We start from the raw sequence: 6,782 nt of genomic DNA on the forward strand, positions 1-6,782 counted from the left end.
AGCTTCATTGTTCATAATTGTGTATATTGTCCAAATGGAATTGATGATTTTATATATGGTTCATTGATTGTATGATTAGTACTGATACTGAGGTTAATGAATAATTTGAGGTTAATGAATAATTATGCTGTAATTTTTTGTATTGATAGTGTCAGATAGTGGACGCTATATAATATATAGCGTCCTGACCAATAGTCGCTATAAGTATGTACTTGGCGTCGAACAGTCGGTCGGTATATCTTTAACATACCGTCGAACGGTCGGTCGCTATAATTAAGGTCGGACGCTATAACTTATAGCGACGCCACTTATACCCACGCGTCAAGTCGGACGCTATATATATATTATAGCGACCTACCGTAGGTCGCTGTACTGACTTATAGCGACCTACCGTAGGACGCTGTAAATAGGATGTGGTATAGTGTGAGTGTGCTCGGAGTGGAAGGGAAGAGGGAGGAGAATGTGAGCTTTTGTACTGTGCAGCTGACGCTGCTGGCTCAAGTAAAAACACCGGCAGTGATATCATAACATCACTACCGGCTCAAGCCAAGAAACTGGCAGTGACATATCACCACCGGTTCAAGCCATCAGCCGGCTGTGATAGGGATCTTCACTGCAGGTTTTTGAGGACCCCTATCATTTTTGGTTTTCGAGTTAAGAATCAGCAATGAAGGGTTATCACTGCCGGTTTCAGAGCAACCGACAGTGATGTGGCACCTTCTTTACCGCTTGTCGGTCATCTATCAAGCTGCTCCAACAGCAGTGGAAGCACAGAGGAGTAGAGGAGTAGCGAGGGGTGGCAGTAGTAGCAGGGTTTGGAGTGCCGGCCGAGTTGTCCTAACAGTAAAATGAGGATATACTAAGCCGTTACTCACTACGGGAGAGGCAAAATTCCCCGAGTGCCAAAAATCGGGCACTCGGGAAGAGAATCTTCCCCGAGTGTTACACTCGGGGAAGAATTGCACTCGGGGAAGAGAGGCTTTCCCGAGTGTTGCAGAGATCCTGGCATGGTAAAGAGCAGCACTCGGCAAAGGCCCTCTTCCCCGAGTGCAACACTCGGGAAAGATCGGCACTCGGCAAAGAAACAAGTTACTTGACGGTCCACCCTGCCCACGCCGCCGTTAAAGCTTAAAAAAATTCTTCCCTGAGTGCCTTCCCTGGCACTCGGGGAAGAGGCCCTTCCCGAGTGCCGGAAACAGGCACTCGGGAAAGAGGCTGCCTTCCAAGGCACTGGGGAGGGGAAGAATTTTTGTTTTTTTTGCCTCATTTTTTGTGAGGCCTTCCCACATTATTTAAAACTCCCTGTTCAAATTTAGGACAATTTGACTTTTTTTGTTATATTTCGTTAGTTTTTTTTGTTTCATTGAATTTTTTTGCATACTTCGAATTTAAACTGCAGGTGCATGAAATAATGGAATTTGGGTGATTCAAAAAAAATTATATTAATGATATTTGATGTATGTGGTTTTAGGCATCCGACGTCGCAACTTGCTCGAAACTTCTCAATTTTTTATCATAGCCTCTACATGCGATAACATGACGCCCAGACCAGACAAGTTTCGTGATTTTTGGACTTCGTTCGGATTTTATATAATTTAAATACACTTTTTCCGCAAGTTGTTCATCATGTTACATAACAAGATGTTCGACATTTCATGGAGTTCTAGATAAGGCCTCAAATACACCAAATATCATTAATATAATTTTTGAATCACCAAATTACATATTTCATGCACCTGCAGTTCAAATTCGAAGTATGAAAAAAAAATTCAACGAAACAAAAAAAACTAACGAAATATAACAAAAAAGTCCAAAATTGTTCCAAATTAAAACAGGGAGTTTTAAATAATATGGTAAGGCCTCACAAAAAAAATTAGGCAGAAAAAAAAAAAAACAAAAAAAAAAATTTCTTCCCGAGTGCCTTCCATGACACTCGGGAAGACTAAAAAAAAGGCCCAGCAGTCCTTATCTAAACTTAACGGACACCCACCGGCCACCACACACGCTCGTCGCCCGCCAGCCCACCCGCCCGTACGCGCGTACCCCGCCGCCGCCAGCCCCCTCCGGCGCCCGAGTTTTTCATCTTCGCGATTCCGGCCAGGAGGCTACTTGTCTCGGCGTCGCCCTCGGCCAGGATGCTACTCGGCCGTGGCCAGGAGGCCGCGCACCACGGGCGAGGATCTCGCCCGCCCTGGCCACGCCCCCGACCAGGAGGTCACCCGCACCGGCGTCGCCCCCGGCCAGGATGTCGTCCGCGCCATGGGGGGCGCGCCGACGGCCGACGCAGTCGCGGGTGGAGGGCGCTGTCCGCGGTCGCGACTTCACCATCTTCGCGGGTGCAGGCATGCAGCCGCTCGGTAAAACCAGCCGGAGCAAGGCAAGGACGGCCCGGCGCCCTGCGTCCGCAGGCGGCGGCCAGCCCTGCGCGGCCCCCTCCCACCGGCGGCGGCAGCGACTCCCTGCTGCTGCGTAGCGTGCATCTACGAGGCGGGTGGTGCAGGAACAGACGGCACGACGGCCCAGCGCCGCCACTGCCACCATGGATGCCGGTCACGATGAGCTGTCCTACCACTTGAGGCAAGAGGTCAGGTTCCCTCCGATGCACCCTACCCCTTTGCATCTCCCTCCCTGACAATGATAGCTTAGTTCCTCTAACCTACTTGCTCCTAATTGAGTTGATTCAGTTCAAAATTGATTGCTTAGGATATAAAAAAAGGGGAGAAGAATGACGCTTTCTACAATCAAGATGCCCTCCATCCGGTCATCCCCGACACCTCGTCCCTATTGATTGCAGCGGCTATCAAGTTGGTATATATGATATCTGATAACTGTTCATGGAGCATTTCTCTCTATTGTCTAGCGAAAGTCTTATTAATTTTATTTGTGAAATCTTTGGAGTAATCTATCCTTGAAATTGAACTATATTAGTGCACCCTTTTTTCAGATGTGATCTGGTGATTTCCAAGTTCCTCTTGTGTAACCACTACTGGACCAAGGTAATATGGGTTTTCTTTAATTCTTTATTCCCTTTCAATGGCTGTGTATGCAAATTCTAATGCTCTTCATGTATATGAGCAAGGTCTGTTTCGTATATAAGAAAATATAAAGCAGCACACAGTAGAAGATATTCTTGAAGATCTGTCGAACTTGTGCTTCATCTTGAATTTATGTTGCCAATTCCCTGGTTGGAAACAAGACTAATACTGTTGGACATTCTAATTAGTACTAATTAGTGCTGGGTCATATTATTTTGGAATCTTCTTCTTCCCTGATTTAGAGTTGCGATACCAAGTACTTTCCAGTAATTTTGGGGGGGGGGGTATTCTGATTGTTTGATCTGTATGACCTCTTTACAATTTAAGTTCCTTGGCTGATCCATTTAGAGCAGTTATGAGTGGACTCATAGTGTTATCATCTTGGTAAGTTCTTTCTCCCTCAGTCCTTCACTTCACTCTATTACCAATTTTATTTGGCTCACTATAATGGATCAGTAAACATTTGCATGGTAGCACATTTATACCCTAAATAAAGTCTTCTATGTACATGTTAGTATATGTGTACAATAGTATACTCATCCTTCACTCTGTGGGTCAGTCAGATTTGAAGTCCGCTGCTTTATCTACTTGGAAAATCAGTTGGACTGGATCTTAAAACAGAGCAATTAGTAAGTCTGGTTGCCCTGTCTAAAGACCATTACTGCTAAAGACAAGAAGGATGTAGTAGATGACAGCTGCTGCAAGGTTGTTAAGCTTATCTTGGTATTTTTTACTGCTCTAAATCAGTATACACTGGTTACGTGTTTTATGAATACTACTAGAGCATTTTTTATTTGTAATACGTCTCAACTTGTTTCTGCAGTTCTCAACATTATGATTCTTGGTTGCAGTGATTTCTGTTCTTATAGAAAGCAGGTGAACCTAATTTCTCTTTTACATACTAGATATCCCATATAACTTATAACAAATTTCCTTGTTCGGCGGCACACGGTTCTCTCTCACACACAAATGTTTTATATTGTATAATTCATTATTGTGAGAATTTTTCTGGAAATTGGTAATCTAGATCCTATTTTCATCCTTACTTGAAGCACATATGCACACAACTGAATCAGTTCTGTTCACATTTGGAAGGCATAAGACAGTAGCTGAATATTGTGGAATACTGAAGATATGATTTTTCATTTGAAAGGGGCGGGACCAGGTTAGGGAGGGGTTTCAGTGAATCAGACCACTTGTAAACTATTTACATCTGTATAGCAACTATTCACATCCGAAGGGCCAGTATTTTCCTTTGGCATTCTTTAAGATCTTGTATGCAATTATGAATTAAGATGACACATTATAGAACAATGAATGCATTAGTATAAATAATCGCATATCTGTTGTGGTGATTTTTTTTAAGACTGGTGGCATGTGAATCAGAAGATGGTAACAGTCTAGGAGAATCGCATATCTGTTCATGAATCCTCTCTTTTTTGCAGCATCAATCGGGGGCGGCGTCGAACCATGTCGAAGGGTCGCCGGCATCGCACGTCGGGCCATCCCCACCTGGACCGTCGCCGGGATCGCACGCTGGGGCGTCCCACCCCTCACAGTCGCCGTGAGCCACCTTCGAAGTCGTTTTTATGTATTGAACTTGTGAACTTGGAATAGTGTGTACTTTTGAACGTGTGGTTTGTAATATATTGTGGATTTCAGACAAATTTGGTCGTTTGTGATATATAAATGTGGTTTGTGATATATATATATATATATATATGCTTTGTTGTTTACATGGAAAAGCAAAAAACAAAAAAAAAGAATTTTAGAGGTGGCTTCCCCGAGTGCTGGGCTGTGGCACTCGGGAAAGAGGGATTTAAAAAAACAAATTTCTTTGCCGAGTGCCTGAGCTGCGGCACTCGGCAAAGAGTATTTAAAAAAAATTCAAAAATCTTTCCCGAGTGTTGCACTCGGGGAAGAAAATAAAAAAAACGGCGTCGGCCGTCGGCCAATGGCGTCAAGTCTTCCCCGAGTGCCAGCACGGTATTCGGCAAAGCCTTCCCTGAGTGCACGATTTTCGACACTCAGGGAAGACGCCTTTCCCGTGGGAGGATTAGCCGGAGGCTCTTCCCCGAGTGTTGCACTTGGGGAAGGCTTCCCCGAGTGCAACTGGCACTCGGAGAAGCCAGCAGTTCCTGTAGTGTACTGCTGCTGGTATTGTAATCTTGTATTTGCTTTGTTGGCAAGCTGGTTGCATGTGTTGTATTTTATCCTTATCTGACATGATGGTGCTCGTGTCAACGTATGGGATTTTGATTGGTTATGATTATGTTAGAATCCTGCAAATAAACATTTTTCCTGTTAACGAATTAGGCGGTTTCTAGATTAAAAACAGAATATAAATCATGACAAATTTAAGAACCAGATTAAACATAGCTTGTATACAACATGAACAAGAGAACTAGTATAAACATATCTCATACACTAGCCACCATATCAAACAGCATGAACTGAGACATTGGATCAGGAGATGTATACATTTTGACTGTAGAAGGAGACGACGTCACCGGTGGTGGCGCGAGGTTGTCGATGAGCGGTGAAGGAAGAGATCGGAGCAGTTGACGATGGATACGCCAGGACGTAGCGCCGCCTGACTTAGATAGAAGATGACCAGTCGTGAAGGTTGGGAGCAGTCGCGCAAAGAGCGCTTCCCAAAAACCTTATTCGTCCTCTCCCAGTGCAGGATTGCAAGGACGAAGGTTTTGAAGACATGCTCACCCGGTCGCCAGTGCATGCAAGCGATCAGGCTGGAGAAACTACGGTGGCGGCGCAACAGCGAGACGAGGCAAAAACCCTAGCTTGTTTTGATGCGTTTTGGCATGGGCGATAGGCTGCTTATATAGTCCGGTTCAAGCCGATCTCGTGTCACGATCACGATCTAAATCGTTTAGGACTCTGCAAACTTGAAGGCCAAGAAACCAAAACTAAAAACTGCAAAAGGAGCCCGCGCCCCCACAAGTTGAGGAGCCGGATTCCGTCGGACCATTCACGTAGGTGCCACGCATCCACGCCCTTCGCCATGCCTCGCCCGGCGAGGCGAGCGAGCGTGCGCATGCAGGCTTCTCTTTGCACACATGAATGGGCCTTCGAGATTTCTTAGGAATTTTCATGAACTTCTTATATAGGCCAAGCCCATCTAAATTCAACAATCTCCCACCAGATCTCAAATGCCCATTTAGAGATTTCCTGTCCCCACTACTATTTGATATAATAGTGTTTCAGCAGACACTATGAAGTTGAACATCCGCCTGGAACCTCAAGTTATACTCATCCACAACTTGGACAATGGACTACACCTTGAATTGCAAGTTTTGTGCGAACGAGCTTTACTCAAAGCCAAACTAGTACTTGGCTACCAGTAGTCTTCTCCATGGGTGGAGCATATACGTCGTACTCCCTGGTCTCTTCATGAGCTTACTAGAGATCACCCAAGTCTCATGGACTGTGACGTTATACAGTCAAGCTCATATAGGTATGTTCTTTCAAGAATGCTTTGTAGGACAACATCTTCGCTTATTAAAGCCAATAGAACACATTAGGGCATTTGCCAACCTATCATATAGTGCCTCATTGCCTTGAAAGTATTGCATCTTCACTTAGAGAGGGTTATAGGTTACTCTCCTTAGTTTACCAATAGCTTGTTCTTCCCATATCCTTAGTCACGGGATCTCCGATAAAAAAATGTTGGGTTACTACTACCGTAAACTCACATGGGTCTCTACCCATCTCCCTTGATGCAAATTC

At 44.7% G+C, this 6,782-nt stretch overlaps 1 long non-coding RNA gene across 1 annotated transcript; it reads left to right on the plus strand.

Annotated features, from left to right (window-relative positions):
* The first annotated feature begins 2,046 nt into the window (after positions 1-2,046).
* Positions 2,047-4,720, plus strand: LOC136491087 (uncharacterized). Its single transcript, XR_010767941.1, has 5 exons — positions 2,047-2,584; positions 2,704-2,808; positions 2,945-3,740; positions 3,859-3,911; positions 4,481-4,720. It is a non-coding gene; the product is annotated as an uncharacterized lncRNA (long non-coding RNA).
* The last annotated feature ends 2,062 nt before the right edge of the window (positions 4,721-6,782 follow it).

The sequence above is a fragment of the Miscanthus floridulus genome, chromosome 1 (genome assembly GCF_019320115.1).
Source record: "Miscanthus floridulus cultivar M001 chromosome 1, ASM1932011v1, whole genome shotgun sequence".
Classification (NCBI taxonomy): domain Eukaryota; kingdom Viridiplantae; phylum Streptophyta; class Magnoliopsida; order Poales; family Poaceae; genus Miscanthus; species Miscanthus floridulus.